The sequence below is a fragment of a genome, unplaced genomic scaffold (genome assembly GCF_019419815.1).
Source record: "Pyrus x bretschneideri cultivar Hongxiangsu unplaced genomic scaffold, Pyrus_bretschneideri_v1 Contig36, whole genome shotgun sequence".
Taxonomy (NCBI): domain Eukaryota; kingdom Viridiplantae; phylum Streptophyta; class Magnoliopsida; order Rosales; family Rosaceae; genus Pyrus; species Pyrus x bretschneideri.
The window spans coordinates 2,502,298-2,519,640 of NW_025999679.1; the positions used below are offsets into that span (position 1 = coordinate 2,502,298).

Sequence of the window (17,343 nt, forward strand, 5' to 3'; positions counted from 1 at the left end):
TCAGGGTAAGGTATGGTGCCCGTCTTTCTTATCTTCTCATGGCCCTCTTACAGGTGAGGACTCTGTGATGACGGATGCAACAACGGCTACGATAGTAGCTCGGAACCTCCTCACTCCCAAAGATAATCAGCTGCTTTAAGGACGGTCCGATGAGTTGGCCGTTCAAGAGTCCTTGGCTCTCAGTGTTCAGTGCGCTGGCTCTGTGTCCAACATGGGCCAACGCCTACTTGCTCGCTCCCGTCAGGTTGAATCATTGATGGCGGAGATGGAGAGTCTTAAGCAAGAAATCAAACAGCTTAAGTATGAGAATCGAAGTTTACACGTGCTTGCCAACAATTATTCGACAGGCATGAAGAGGAAGCTTGATGAGCTGCAAGAATCTGAAGGTCGAATTCAAAATGACCGTCAAAGGCTTGCGGCTTTCTTCCAGAGGCACCTCTTTCCTGCATCATCTAGCATTCCACCAAGGATTGGGGCCTTGAATGATCTATCTTCAGTGCTGCCCGCTCCTATGCCTCCTGCTCCGATGCCTCTGGCTCCGATGCCTCCTGCTCCGATGCCTCCTGCTCTTAGAGTGTTGCCACGTAGTGGGGCCTCACATACACAACCCTTGTGAAGGCTCCATCTTTCTCTTTCTTTGTTAGATACATTTGTAATTTCTCAAAAATTAATGAACAAGCTTTGTTTTATTCAGTGCATTGGGTTGCCTCCCAAGTAGCGCTTTCTTTTACGTATTGCAGCCGGACGAAGAACTTCTTTTCTTACTTAGGACCCACGACATAGAATTGATCTTTGAATGAGGGGTGATACTTGAGTGGGTGCCTGGATCATTAACAACATATTAGTATAAAAGAAAATTGAAATTCGGGGAGGCGGCTTACCTGTGTGCTATAGTAAGTAGAGATGTGATATTCGATCAAAATCACATGAAATTGAAGGAAGATGTTCAGATGGTCGAGCTTGGGAAATAAGTAATTATGAATTCACAGCCAAGTAAGGAAATTATGGAAGAAGAAAGACAATATGATCAACTTGAACATGAATAGAGTGATCACGAAAAAGAAACACGATCAGAAGAACTAAAGATACAGGATGATTGCATAGCCAAAAGGAAAGGAAAAAAAGACATATCCTTACTTGTGAGATATAAAGATTGCATGGCCTGCATGGTATATGCATTGCCAGTAATTGAGGCTAAAATTCCCACTAATTTTGAAGAAGCAGTAAATAGTGAAGAAGAGAGCATTTCATCGTCCATTGCATCATGCAGGCCATGCAATGGATGATGAAATGCTCTCCCTTCACAAGAATAAGACTTGGGAATTGGTGGAGCTGCCTATGTTGGAAACGTGCCCTAAAGCCAATCATATGATGATAATTTATGGACATTTCACATGTTAAACTAATCTAGTTTAATATAAAAGGCAAAGATAATTGTTTAAAGTCGTCTCATATAAATGTTATATGCTTAAACGATAAGTCCAAGGAATATGTAATTGGGAGAATACGATGTAAAGAAGTTAGATTCATAAGACCATTCTCTTTCGTATACATATCCTAAACGTTCCTGATCATAGAATTGCCAATTGGGCATTGACAGTCCTTTAAGATCAGTATGTGTTATGTCTTCTCTTAAAGAGAGTAATTGGTCTCGAGTTATTGGTGTGACCGACACCAAGACAAGTATGTTGGTGCTCAATGAAGAATGAGTCCACTGAACACAATCATCAAGGAGTTCTCATACTCATGTCACATGAGAACTTATGGTTGGGATAATGCAAAGTAGTCATTTGACCTAAGTCATCATAGTTGTCTTGTGGTTAGGTTCTTAATATTTGATTATATCAAAGTCACTCCGTCAGAAGGTGTCCATGAGCCACTTAGCCATGGAGGCAAGTAAATGAGCAACAAAGGATCTCTAGCCTTCAAACCGTTTGAGGGAGAATACTTTATGATATGATTAAGAATCTCTAGCCAGAGCATGAATGAGATTTAGAAAGTCGTTCTAAATCACATTCATGGTAATCATATAAGGAAAAGAATCACATTGGATAGTAGACATGAATAAACTATCAATCCAAACAATGTGGCCAAGAGTATTGTGTTAGAGAAAGACCGTATTGCATTGTGAATAGGTCATCCACCTCTTCTGATTAGCTTGGGTAGCCATGATATACTATTAGGTGTCACTCATGGTTTGTGGAAACCCTAAAGGTGTATAATAACTAAAGGGAGAATTGAAAGTATGTTTCAATTCACAATCGATTTGAAGAGTTTTAATGGCCCACTGCCTCGCTAAAAGGAACCTAATGGATCGTACACCGTGTAAGGTAGAAATTGAAGAAAAAATGAAGATGAGTAAGGATAATTAAATGGTTTAATTATTTATGGCTAGGATTAATTAATACGTTAATTAATCAAACGAATATGTTCGCTATAGACCTCGGGTTGGTTTTGGGCCATAAGACCTAATGTGATTTAAATGTCAAGTCCAATAACTGAAGTTGTATGACAACTTGAAACACAAAGGGCCTCAAAGCCCAAAGAACCCAATATGGCCAGCCATAAGAGTGCGGAGTAGTGAACTTGGCTTAATTGCAAGTTTGCCACTTCATTGTTAGGTGGTATAAAGGCAACTTTATAGCCATTTCATCCTTAGGGTTTTTCTTGGGAGAAAAGATGAGAACACAAAGCTCTCTTGACTCTCTAGGAGGCCGGCCACCTTGGAAGAGATTACTAGCACATATCTCTTCCTAGGTCACTCATCTCTTCATCAATGCTCTCCTTGGTGTGGAGACTTAGAGGTTCTCTATTTTGGGAACTTGGAGAATCCACTTATCCATCCTCCTCCAAGAAAACCATAGAGCTAAGAAGTAAGGAATGAACACCCTCTTTCTTGGGTGATTAGCCTTTGCTTATGCAAAGGGTAATCAACAAAGGTATAAGATTTCTCAACTCACTTTGTTTTGAGTTGAGTCTTGGTTCACCATAACTACTAGGCTTTGAATTTCATGGGTTAAGTTTTGTTTTTGAGTGCATACAAGCATGATTCCGCCTTTTAATTGTTAATAACATGTATAGATGTTGCACAAATAAACTAGTTTTCAAAAATATTTCCTTCAGCCTAGAGGAATGAAAGCAATTGGTTGCAAATGGGTTTATGCAAAGAAGGATGGAAGGGATGACAAGAGCTTGGTAAGATTTAAAGCTAGGCTATTGGCTAAAGGACATGCTCAGAATGAGGGAATAGATTACAATGATATTTTTTTCTTCTATGGTTAAACATTTCTCCATTCGAATATTGCTTGCCCTAGTTGCACATTTCAACCTTGAATTGGTACAACTAGAAGTGAAGACTACATTCCTTCATGGTAATTTAGATGAAGAGATTTATATGAGACAACCCGAGGGGTATCAAGTGAAGGGCAAAGAAAGATTGGTTTGTAAGCTTAGAAAATCTCTTTATGGTTTGAAGCAGTCGTCTAGGCAGTGGTATTTAAGATTTGACAAGTTTATAAAGGGTTAAGACTAAACAAGAAGTCACTAAGATCACTATGTTTATCACAAGAAGTTGAAAGATGGTTTGTTCGTGTACTTGTTAATCTATGTGGATGACATGCTCATAGCCTCAAGCAATATTTCAGAGATAGAAAAGTTGAAGGAGCAAATAAGGAGTCCGAAATGAAGGATCTTGGTGAAGCCAAGAAAATATTGAGAATGGACCTCACAAGGGATAGATAAAAAGGTTTGGTGTGTTTATCTCATAAGCAATATCTTGAGAAGTTGTTACAAATGTTTGGAGTAACAAAAGACACTAAGCCTGTAAGAACTCCATTAGGTGCTCACTTCAAGTTAAGCAATCAACAATGTCCTAAAACTGATGAAGAAAAGATGAAGATGGATGGTATTCCATATGCTAATTTGGTTGAAGGATTAATGTATGCTATGGTGTGTACTCGTCCTGATATAGCACACAAAACTGGAATTGTTAGTAGATTCATGCATAATCCTAGAAGAGAGCGTTAGAATGCTGCTAAGTAGATACTAATGTATTTACATGAAACGAGGGACAAACATATTTGTTTTGAAAGATGTGATGAAGGAATTGATAAGTTCACAATGGGGTATGTGGACTCAGACTTTGCTGGAGACTTAGACAAGAAAAGATCGACGACTGGTATGTGTTTACTATGGCAAAGGGTCCTATATGCTGAAGATCAATATTACAACCAACGGTGGTACTATCAACCACAGAAGCAAAATACATGGCGATCGCTGAAGCTATCAAAGAAGCAATGTGGACTCTGAGGTTGTTAGGAGATTTAGGTGTAGAGCAACATAAGTTGGATGTATATTGTGACAGCCAAAGTGCCTATATTTGGCCAGATATCAGGTATATCATGCTAGGACTAAGCATATTGATGTACGATATGATTTTGTGAGAGAAGTGGGAGTTGAAGGTGAGATTCGTCTAAAAAATGTTGCTACAGAAGATAATCTAGTTGATAAGTTGACAAAATTGGTTAATACAACTAAGTTCGAGCACTGTTTGGATTTAGTGCAATTGAAGCAAGTTTGATCTTGCGATATGGTGGAGCAATAGAAGTTGTTTGATGCCTCATTATGGATTTCATGCCAAGGTGGAGATTGTTGGATTTGGCACTAAATCAACATGCCTAAACTAAAAAGGGTTAGGATATCTTGGACGTAAAATATTTGGATTTGTGTTTCCTAGTTGGTTTGGGATTTGGTTTCCTATATTCTAGGGACTTTGTGTAAACCTATGACATCTATTAATATAAATAAATGGATGTGGGATAGAGTTTTGTGTGTGAAAATTGTGAGAGGCATAAGTTTGTATACTTGAGAACACTTTGTGTTTGTGAGTTCTCCTGTATTTGTTGGTAATCAATAAAGCTTCCGTTGTTAGAGAGGTACTCTTATATTGGAAAAACTCTAAAATCGTTGTGTTTTTGTTTATTGCTTGATTTTTTCTTGGTTTAGTTTATAACACAGTGTTCATCACACAATTGGAGCATTATCAACAGTAACACTCATTGAAAACCTACAAGCAACGTTTTGATTTTGTTCCATCGAATGTGTATGCATATTTTATATTACAAATGTGTGTGTATGTATTATTGTACTTACGCTCATCTTGATGTTCTAAGGATGGTTCTGGTGCATTAAGATTAAAACCATTTTCTTAGATTATCCAATACTCCGAAGCACGGTAAAATTTTTGTTATGAGATGTCATTTGACTGTTTGGGTTAAGAAAGTATAGCAGTAGAAGCTTCATCTTTCAGAAAAGAAATGGTGCACTTTAAACATGAATGGGGAAAGAACTCGGGCATCCTCATGCACAAATTGTGTGTGGTTCCTACTTACCACCACAAGGAAAATGTGGTAATCTTCCAGACCCACTTTTGGAAGATTCGCGTTTTCAACTAAATACTTGCAGATCGAAATTTTATCTGCACAACTTCAGTTAGTGAATTTAACATTTGAACAAGAATACTCGGTTCAGAATGATCACTTAACTCATTGGTGTATTAACATTCAGAAAGATCACCTTCAGTTCACATCGTTGGATGGAGCTTCAGTTCCAAAATCACTTGTTCGCACTTAAAAACCAGAACTTGCACATTAACAAACATAAAACAGTTGAATATCAAAGTGCGCAATAAACAAGACTACAAAATCATAAGAATATGAATAATGCTAGGGAGACCAAATTTTTTAAACCAAATTTGCAAACCAAATGATGTGATTGTTGATTATTGGAATATTACTTAAGCGTTAATTAACGTGCTTATTTCATATTAGGCTTGGGCCAAAACGGGATCAAGCTTAGGATCTTTAGGTCATTGGGAGGTGCCAAGCAACGAAGATGTGGTCCATTGAAAGATTTTCGAACGAGCATTCCATTCCACATGTAATGGCGTGCTGCTTTCGTTTAGGGCTTTCTTGACTCCGGCTTATCTTCGTGGAGTGCTCCATTGACTAGGTAGTCACTGATATGATCTCATTTTAACTCAGGATTATGTTAATATGTGCCACCTCTGCTACTGGTTCCGTGTTTGTGCTCAACTTCTCCAGGCACTCAATTGGAATGGAGTGTTTGAGCTGGTGGTTAAGAGTAGAGCCGAAACCTACTAGTGTGTCTGTATGGTTATTCTTTGCTCATGGAATCTGCTCAATGGCATTAGTCGAAAACACTGTGAGCTGCTACCGTACCTTTTTTAGGTATTGCGCCATCATTATATGTTTTGTCGTGTGCTCCCATGAGGCTTGATTGATGATCTGCTGAGAATTTGATGGATTGCGAGCTTCTTCACTGCTCAGCCTTTTGCTAGTTGAAGGCTACTAATAATGCCTTTTATTCTACTTTGTCGTTGGATGCTTTGAAGCTTAGAATGTCGTGGGCCTGATCGACGCGTCTTGGAGCCGCGGAGCCTGAGTTGGCACTTCGGGGAGCTGCCCTGGGGGATTGGTCGGGTTGAGATCCATGGTGCAAGATCGGTGTGGCCGGAGGTCACGAAGGTGTGGTTAACATGGGCTGGGTTGCACACATCAGGAGTAATGGGTCCTCGATGCTCGACTACCGACGCTAGGCTGCTCAGGTGAGTTGCGTGTAACAAGAAGAACCGTGCCATTGGGTCCATGGCGCTAGGCTGCTCTTGAATTGAGTTGCGTGCAGCAAGAGGAGCTAGACCACTAGGTTATATAAATTTTTTGATCTCAAATATCACAAAATCCACACTTCATTGAAATCTTACAAAATTTTTATATTTTTTTCAGTAAACTACGATTTGACCCCCTAAACTATTACTCTAGTTAAAATTGACCTCTTAAATTATTTTTTTGGTAAATTAATCCCCTAAAATATTTAAAATTATTCAATCAACCCCAGATTTCATCCATTATTCCATTAAATTCAAGAACATATTAGTATTTTTATCATCAATATTTTTTATCTGCATATGCGCTTCTAGTATCATCTTCACAACCTTCATCATCTGCACCATAATTTACTATTAGATCAAATCCAAACAACCATCATCTTGCATATTTGAGAAATCAGAATCATCAAAAGTCGTACACCAATCATCATGCGCATTTGAGAAATCAAAATCATCAAAATCACACTTGTTTTTCCATTGCATAGTTCCACCCATGTAAAACCCATCCACACAGTAGCCCCATGGTGAATCAAATCCTTTGGGCGAATCCAATCCTTCACTTCGCCCAAAATCTTTCCAAAAAAAAAAAAAAAAAAAAAAAAAAAAAAAAAAAGCTGAGAAGCTGGTAGGGGTTGAATATTTCAAAAATATATAATATATGCGTGCGTTTTGTAGTGGTAGAGAATAGCTTTTGGTTATTGCCCAACAATCATCTCTCTTCAAATTAACCACCGGATCTTTTTCATGTTTCCCGAAAAGACATGATTTATGGTCAAAGTGTATTCCTTCTAGCAAATATGACCTTTAGGTAATTGGTGCTCTCCATCAGGTATACCCATTGAAATGCTATGCCTTTTGGATAATGCTTTGTATATGTTTAAACGGACATGATCACTTTGAATCAATATGACTTCAAAAGTTATGTACTTTCGATTAACTTGAACAAGTGCAATTCATTCTATATATTGATAAAATTGGCAGAAGAGAAGATTTATTCAAAAATTTGTTGTTTACACAATTTCCTTGCTCTTTCTTCTCTCTCCATCACATTCATACAATTTCTTTCTAATTATTTCTAAGAGAATATAATTTGGTTTTGCTAATCGCATATTTCATACTTTGTTGTATTGAAATGATTTGCCAACAACCCTTTAGCAAACTCATTCGAGTGGGAACAAATAACACTTTAAAGAAACAACTCAAGTCGAACCTCAAAATCATATTTAAATTATTCTCTATATTACTACATTTGCTTTAACATTAGGAATCAATCGCAGAGAGGAAGAAAAGTAAGATTTAAAGAGAAAGTGCAGAAAAAAGCTAAATTCATTTCCTAAGCAAAAGGAGATACACTGGAGGCTTATATCTCCATTAGCCAAAACAGACAAAAAGATAATAAATATTAGGTAAGAACCATAAATATCATAAAGGATAATAAATATAACGTAGCAAGGCCTGTAGTAGGTCCTAACACAATGAGACATGATAAGGTTCTAAGAGCAACTCCAGCGTTGGAGCCCTCCCCCAAGGCAATGCACTATTCAATCCACCTAATGAACAGTAACTGCCCTTAATGAATAGTAAATAGCCGTGGCAATAGCATTTGCATCTCCACCGTTACACTTCAATAGCCCTGGCAATAGGCAATAAAATATTAGTATTTTTTTTATTTATAAAATAATACAAAATAATTTTAATTGTAATATCGGATAAGATTTTTAATCGTTCTCGTTGCGCCACGTGTCATTATCCGAAGTATTATTAAATAATACAAAATAATTTTATATGTAATTTCGGATAAGATTTTTAATCATTGTCGTTACGCCACTTGTCATAAAATCCGAAAAGACAATTATTGGGGATGGAATTCCGATAAATTTTTTAATCGTACTCGTTATGCCACGTGTCATTATCCGAAAATACAATTATTGGTGATGGATTTCTGATAAGATTATTAACCAATTACGTCGCGCCACGTGTCATAATCTGTTCACAATCTTTGAGGATAGATTTCCATCAGATTTTTAACGAATGATGGATGTGTCATAATCTGTTCACAATCTTTGAGGATAGATTTCCATCAGATTTTTAACGAATGACAGCATGCCACGTGACATTATGTACAACCTAATCCTTTTTGAATCTTCTATATAATCCACCATCCATCCTCACAAATCTCACACCAATTTTCTCAAGATCTCTATCATTATTCATAGTTTCTGCTTCCTTCTTCACAAAAATCTGTATCATTATTCATAGTTTCTGCTTCTTTCTTACAATGTCTTCTTCTTCCTCAAGGATGATGTGGGAATTCGATCAGGAAGAGGAAGAATTGTTTAACCAATCAGAAGCAATGTTCAATCAACATGGGGCAAAAAATGAGAGGGAAGAGGATGAGGAGCGTAGAAGGAGAGATGACGAAGTAAGAATGGGCAGAACCTCACATTCCCGTCGAGTCATCCAAGCTGCAGCTCAGATATGCAGGCCCAGCCGTTCCGGAAACCTTGATAGAATCAGGCAACGACGAGGTATGGGACTCTTGGATGATTATTTTGTTCCTAATAGTGCATTCCCTGATACGTACTTTAGACGTCGTTTTAGAATGGAACGACATTTGTTCAACAAATTCATGATTGCTGTTTGCAACCATGATTCTTATTTTGTGCAAAAGAAAGATGCTTTTGGTGTTATGGGTCTACTGCCTGAGCAAAAAATTACTGCTGCCTTGCGGATGCTTGCATATGGAGCATCTGCAGACCAAGTGGATGAGATAACGAGGATGGGGAAATCAATCATTCTTGAGTCCCTGATGAGGTTTTATGGAGCAATCGAATCTATCTACACCGCTGAGTACCTCCGCAAACCTACACACATAGACTTGGAGCGGCTGTTGAAGAAGGCGGAGATGCGTGGCTTTCCTGGGATTATTGGAAGCATTGATTGTATGCACTGGACGTGGAAAAACTGTCCAAGTGCATGACAAGGCGCTTACAGGGACAGAAAATGAGCAAAACGTATCATTTTGGAGGCGATGGCATCTTTTGATACATGGATTTGGCATGCCTTTTTCGGGATCCCGAAAGCTCAAAATGACATCAACGTCCTTGCCCAATCCCCAGTGTTCAACGATGTCCTGCAAGAAAAGGTATCAAAAGTTACGTATGAGGTCAACGGACGTATGTACGATGTGCCATACTACCTAGCTAACGACATTTACCCGCGATGGTCAACATTTGTCAAAACAGTGCCACGTCCGCGGAGTGCAAAGGAAAAACACTTTGCAAGCTGTCAAGAGGGGTGCAGGAAGGATGTGGAGCGTTGTTTCGGTATCCTCCAAGCTCGCTGGGCGATCGTGAGGGGTGCTGCCAAATTGTTTGATGTAGAGTCGCTTCGATCCATCATGATGACGTGCATCATTCTTCATAACATGATTGTGGAAGATGAGTACGATTATGAAGCCGTTGATGAATATGAGCCAGACACGATGAACAATTCAAGAACACGTATATATTGTGCTCATGACGCCACCGATGAGCCCGTGCAACATGAGCCATTACAAAGGGATGGACGTTACAATGAAAGGCTCATTCAACGATATACTGCATTTCAAATGCCAGATATGCACAATGCCCGACAAATTGACTTGATAGAGCACCAGTGGGTATTGAAACAAGCTGAAGAAAATTAAGTTCATTTAGTGTATTTTTTTGAATTTGGTATGTTTATGTTATTTTATTTGGTGTGTTTTATTATTTGGTATGTTTATGTAATTCTTTTTAGTGAGTTTTTAATTATTCCGTATGCTTATGTAATTTTATTTGGTGTGTTTTTGTCATTTCAATAAATATTAATATTCTCTTAGTATAAATAACTTACCAAATTAATTTGAATAAATATTCAATAAATTGGAAACAACATAAATAATACAAACAATAAATAATAAATTACAACCCAAAGTGATTGGAAAATTATGGGCTCCGATTACAAAAAGTACTCTATTCATCATCACTTAACCAATTTGTGGTGCTAGGATGATCTTCTCTTGCGGTGCTAGAACCACCTTGGCTTGCTATTGCTTCTCTTGCATGCCTCCTTCGCACCACGTCCGCTTTCTCTGACTTCCAAAAACATTTAGAATTTGGAGACTTCCCTTCTAAAGACATGTTCATAATCTCACCATCTTGTTGAGCCCGTCTTTCTTCTCTAACATGTTCCCTTTCTTGCCTAAGTAGCTCTCTTTCTCTCTCATTAGCATGAAATTCTCTCTCAACTGCTGCTGCTTTTGCGTCCTCTCTAGCCTTATCAGCCTCATATTTCGCCAGTTCCCTCACCAAAGTCAATTCACCTTGGCGAGTAAGTTCTTCCATGAACTTTGCATAATCATTCTTGGAAGCACTCCCTTTTCTCTTTGAAGCCTTCTTACCTTGAGGCCTAATTGGATAATGGGTCGAACCCGACGCTTGTTCAGGGAGGGGCGTTTTGGGCACTTCCTCTGCATCATCTTCATGAACATGATCGGGTGTAGAGTGTAGAGGGGTGTTGTTCATGTGCACTTCTAGACCGACTGGCACAACTCTAAATTTAGGACAATCTTTGACAATATTCCAACATTCCCACCGGTTGAATGATTTATTTTTGCTTTTGGTTTTGGCAGCGTACCAAGCTTATGCTTGAAGTTCCTACACAATGAAAATAAGTAACAAATAAATAATACAAATAAATAATTATAATGAAAATAAGTAACAAATAAATAATACAAACAACATAATTATAATGTAAGTAGGTAACAAATAAATTGTGACATCCCACAATCGCCCAGGGGAGTGATCCTTATATGTATATTCCCATATCTACCTAGCACGAGGCCTTTTAGGTGGATTGTGACATCCCACATCGCCCAGGGGAGTGATCCTTATATGTATATTCCCATCTCTACCTAGCACGAGGCCTTTTGGGAGCTTACTGGCTTCGGGTTCCATCGGAACTCCGAAGTTAAGCGAGTAGCGCACGAGAGCACTCCCAGGATGGGTGACCCATCGGGAAGTTCTCGTGTGAGTTCCCTGAAAAAAAACCATGAGGGCGTGGTCGGGGCCCAAAGCGGACAATATCGTGCTACGGTGGTGGAGCGGGCCCGGGAAGTGATCCGCCCCGGGCCGGGATGTGACATAAATAATACAAACAATAAATAATAAATTATGTAGGTAACAAATAAATAATACAAACAAATAATTATAATGTAAATTTGGGTATCAAATAAATAATATATTGTTACCTGATCCGAGTAATTTTCCCCACTTCGAATATTACTACTAGCTTGTGCCAAGGCGTCTCTGCACGTACTAAACGATTGGCTAAGTAATTTCCAACGACTGGACATTGATTCTTTGGTTCTTTGCCCACCAATTTTTTGAAGATAATTGGTATGAATAAGACTCCACATTTCTCGCAACTGCATCTCATTACCCGTAAGCGAACTATGAGTAACTTCAACCCAGCTAGTACACAACGCAACATCTTCAATAAGCGATCAATTCGTACCTGCACCAGTGGTCATTTTGTTGAAAAAAAAATGGATTCAAACTTTGAGACAAAGAAAGGAATGTGATTGAAAGTAGTTGAGAAAATATGAAATTGTTGTGTAAGGTAGATGATAATGAGAAGGTATTTATAGAAAAGTAAAAAAAAAAAATTTTACAATTTTTTTCGGAGTTTTCAGATTTTTATTTTTGAATTTTTTTGAATTTTTTTGAATTTTTTTTTAAATTTTTATTCAATTAATTAATCTCTGCCGTTGGATATAAAAAAATTTGAATTCCAACACTCCAGATTGTGCCACATGTCACAACGGTAACTTTTCTTAATTTTAAAACTATTTTTTCTTTTATTTTTTTATTTATAAAGAATATTAATATCCACCGTTGATCTCAGATCGAACAGTGGATATTAAATCTGACTTTTTTATTTTATTTTTGACCGTTGAAATCGAACGGTCCAAATTAAGTAACTGTTGAGATCTAACGGACCGTGGGAAGCCATGCGGCTTCCCAACAGTAACTGACAAACTTTTTTTTTTTTTTTTTTTTTTTTTTTCTGATTTTGTGTTGGCGACGTGCCCCCACACGTGAGTGGGGCGCACGCGCCTGACACAAAAAAAATTAAATATTGCGCTGACGCCAGGCTGATGTCAGCACTGACGTCACATAGCCTCAGGCTCTCGGGCTGGCAATTCCCCACGGGCCTGGAGCTCTGGCCTCCACCTTCACTCGAGCTAGCCCATGCTGGAGCTGATCCACCAGGCCTCGGGCCCTTGTTCCGTCCCTGTCCCCCGAGCAATACCCCACGCTAGGCTTGCTCTAACAGGAGCCCTAACTTTCAATTCCAAAAGTAAAGCAGCACTGGAGTTCCGGATTTAGAGACGGGAGTCGAAAGATTTCCAATAGAAATATGGGAGGGATTTTTATGGCTTACTAGGATTTTGGGTGGGTAGGGGGAGAGAGAGAGAGAGAGAGACCAAAGGGTCGTGGTGGTGGGGGAAAGAGGTGGCTGCGGGTGGAGGGTAGAAATATGGGAGGGATGGTGATGGCTCCTATGGTTTTTGGTTTTGTTTTATTTTTTATAATTAAAATTGTTTTCTTAAGTTTTTGAATTATTTTGTGCCCTCGTATCATAATTTATTGGTAATTATAGTTGACAAGTAAGAATGGATTATGAAGACTAATCTCCTCTTCAATTTGACAGAATAGTGGACGAAATCTAACGATGAAGGGTTAATTGGTTGATTTTAAATAGCTTAAGAAGTTAATTTACCAAAAAAACAAAAAAACAAAGGGTTTAGGAGGTCAATTTCAACTAGAGTAATAGTTCAGGAGGTTAAATGACAGTTTACCCATTTTTAATACACCTAAATTTTCCACTTAGTACGAGGGTCTAGTGTTATTCATCTTCACTTATAAGCACTGCTTGATATTTTCACAGAAATATCCAAAAATTCAGGGAAAGATATGAAACAAGGGGGTGAAGTCTAAACTTCACCCCATATCCATGATATTTTAGGAAATCAGTCAATTTCCTCAATATTTTCAATATTTTCAGGAAATATCCAATGTTTGCACACAATTTGCAAAAAGTTTGCATGAAATATCCATGAGCCTATGCATTCTTTATTTTTTTTAATTTCTTTCTTTATGGTATTAGTTTACTTCAATAAAACTTATTCTGCTTTCATGATGAAAATTTTAATTAAGTTATATATAATTTATTCTTTCTAATGAAATGCTTTATTTTATTACTTGTCATTATAAGGAAGTTTTTCTTCTCACATATCACATACTTATTGTTTACACAGTATCTAATCATTAATTTTTTATTCATATGTGTGTTGTGGCTTCATATGGCATTCCCTAAAAAATAATTTTAAATTTCCATGTTTTTGAGAAAATTTTCATCATTTCCATCGAATGCAATCAATATCAATATACGATATATCCATTGATATTTCCACAATCTGCCTATCGATATTTCAACTGATACCAATATTTTAAACACTGCTTGTAAGTGAGAGGTCTTAGGTTCGATTCTAACCAAAGGCAACTTGGAACCTCATTACTGCTAGCCCATTATGAGACTAGGCCCACCCCTTCTCCTTTAGTATAGATAAGATCATTTGTTTAAAAAATACCCCTAAATTTGGATGGACTTTAAAATGTCTATTAAAATCTCAATTAACTACACATAGATTTGTATGAATTCTAAGAATGTCTGTTAAAATCTCAATTGACTACACCTGAATTTGCAGAGATTCTAATAATGTCTACTAAAATCTTAGTTGACTACATGAATAGATTTCGGTTACATGATGAAGGCATAACCATTGGACATTTTAGTCATATCTTTCTGGTGAATGCTTTCGCTATTTTTTGAGCTAGAAATTCATTGTCTTAGATGTCAACCGTGTCATTGTTTCAAAATGTAGTTTACGAATTTGGTCTAGTGGCTCTCGATCTCCACTTTATTGAAGATTTAGTTCAAATCTCATAAATGGGTTTTGTAGATGGTATCTCATGCATTAAGCTTGAAACCCATTGTCCTAGATGTCAACCGTGTTATTGTTTCTAAATATAGTTTATGAATTTGGTCTAGTGACGCTTAGTCTCCATTTTATCGAAGATTTTGAGTTCAAATGTCATAGACGGACTTTGGATGAAAGAAACCTGCTCTCTACCAAATTCAGTATGTACCTAATGTTGATAGGAAGTTTGGACAAATGTTTAGTAAAACAATAACAAATCCCATAAATTGAGCAGTCGACATTCAGAAAGACATTTTGTGATGACCCGTCCAGGAATTTACAGAACAAAAGGGCATTTTTGTAACTTCACTAGGATTGGGATATTTATTTTGAAATGGGTTTGCTTTTAGATCTTAAATGGTGAGCCGAATGGGGCCCATTTACTTTTTGGTCCTTTGGCCTCTCTTCTCCCTTATCACCCCGTAAAGTTCTCTCTTCCTCTCTCTCTGTTTCATTTCTGTCTCTCTCCTTCTTGGACCTCTCTCTTCATCGCTGCATCCTTTCTTTCCTCCATGCACCACTCACCACCCTTACCATTTAGCTCTGCGAGCTCCACGAACCCTGGAGTAAGGGAAGAACACTCAAATCTCCTCGTGTCTCGTGGCACCGTGGCTCTGCCACTATGCACCTCCTTCTCAAACTAACCCTCGACGTAGGTAAGCCCCTAGAATCTCTTGGATAGTGTTTTTATGCAAGTTTGGGACGATTTTTTAGTTGTTTTGGGGATGTTTGTGACCAAAAACTACTCGGGGATACTTCCCCAGATTTCTAGCGAGAATGCTCTGAGTTCCAGGTCTTTCCCCAGCCAACTTCGGCCACCACTTGGGAAACCAAAGGTATAATCCTAATCTACTCTTGTTTGTCTTCATTTTGGTGGATAGATCGTAGGTAATGGTAGAGAATCGAGGTTGACCAGAGCTTGGGAAGCTCGAGCTTTCGTGTCCGTGAAAACCAGTCTAAAAATCAGGTCGACACGACTCGATAACCCAAAGCCCAAAGCCCAAAGCCATTAAACCTAAAACTCAAATCAGGCATTTGGGCCATGGAACCCGACCTAAACTCTAGGCCCAGACCTAAATAACCCAAGCTCAAAACCCAGAACTGAACTGGCCCAACCCAGACTGAATCAGCCCAAACCCAGAACCCAGTCGGCGCGTGGGCCTTTGTCTTGGCCAGCGCGTGGAGCACACGTTCCTCCACCGGAGGTACTGTGCTCTATCAACATCCACGGCAACACTAGCAACTTTTTCGGCCAACTTTCCGGTGACCCAAATCGTCGCGTGGGGGTACTCGAGGTCCCTTTTATGTTTTTTGATGTCCTGAATCCATATATGATGTCCATTTCTTGAAATTAAATCATTTTAGTATAGTTTTATTAATTGGTACCTTTATGTGCTTAGGTGCAATTGTGTATGGTGTTTCCGTCCTCTCTTGTTTGCATGGCTCTTTGACAACAAAGTATATGTGAGTAGACCTCTTCTAAAATGCATATATTACTATTAGAAATGCATACATGAAAAGCATGATTTAATGGCTACATTTTACGAAACATTTATGAGTAAATTGGTTTCACGTTTTATGAATTATCATGCTTATTCGACTTTACGTTCTTTGTAGTATATATGATTGATGACTATATACCTACTTATGAACGTGCTTTTATAATATGACATTTTAGTTATTGAGCTCCGATTTGAGATAGATAGATATATATATATATATATATATTATGCTAATGTTCTTATTTGCTTATTTAGTGGTTATTCAATGATACTGCCTACGGGCGAATGATATATATATATATATAGAGAGAGAGAGAGAGAGAGAGAGAGAGAAAGAGCTTGGGTTGGGCGTCGGTTGGTGGCTTTGGTTGGAAGATATTTATATATTGCCTATGGGTGGGAGATGTAGTGCCTTCGGGTGAATGAAGATATATATATATATATATATACATATACATATATCTTTGTGCTACTAATACTAAGCACATTATATACGATATATGTTTTATGAAAGGTTTTATGGCATGCTAGTGTTTTTTGGAAAACCTATCACATGTTATGCTATTGAGTTTTCATAAACTTTGGGGGTTAGTATGTTGAATAACTGTTTTAGTATTACTTATATATCAACTTGGTCCACTCATGTTTTGTTTTGCGCCCCCTCAGGACTTAGAATCGAGGTGTACAATCTGATGTCAAGGCACTCCCACATCGGCAAGTCCTCTCGATGCAGGACCCATCCTTTTGTTCATTCAATTTTATATTATTCCTTTTAAGTATCTTGCGTAGTTGTATACTCTGAACACGTTCCATAAATGCATATTCATTATAATTAAATTTACAAGTTTTATTTATGTCGGTTAATTGTTCCTAGTTCTCATGCATCCTAATATGGCTTCATCACCTTCGGGTGTCGACCAGCACGTGCCTACCCTGGTGTTTGGAGAATATCAGGGTCAGGCGTGTCACTTTTATCATTCCCAGAGCAAGGAAGATGTGGCGTATTATTTCTTGATTTTGTTGGACACGATAAAATGTTTCCAATATTATTTTTCTTATTTATAATGATGATTCTTTGATTATCTTTA

At 38.0% G+C, this 17,343-nt stretch overlaps 1 long non-coding RNA gene across 1 annotated transcript; it reads left to right on the top strand.

Moving 5' to 3' along the window:
• Window positions 1–15,939: 15,939 nt before the first annotated feature.
• Window positions 15,940–16,988, top strand: LOC125480795. The gene is made up of 3 exons (XR_007261059.1): window positions 15,940–16,048; window positions 16,154–16,217; window positions 16,922–16,988. It is a non-coding gene; the product is annotated as an uncharacterized LOC125480795 (long non-coding RNA).
• Window positions 16,989–17,343: the final 355 nt, after the last annotated feature.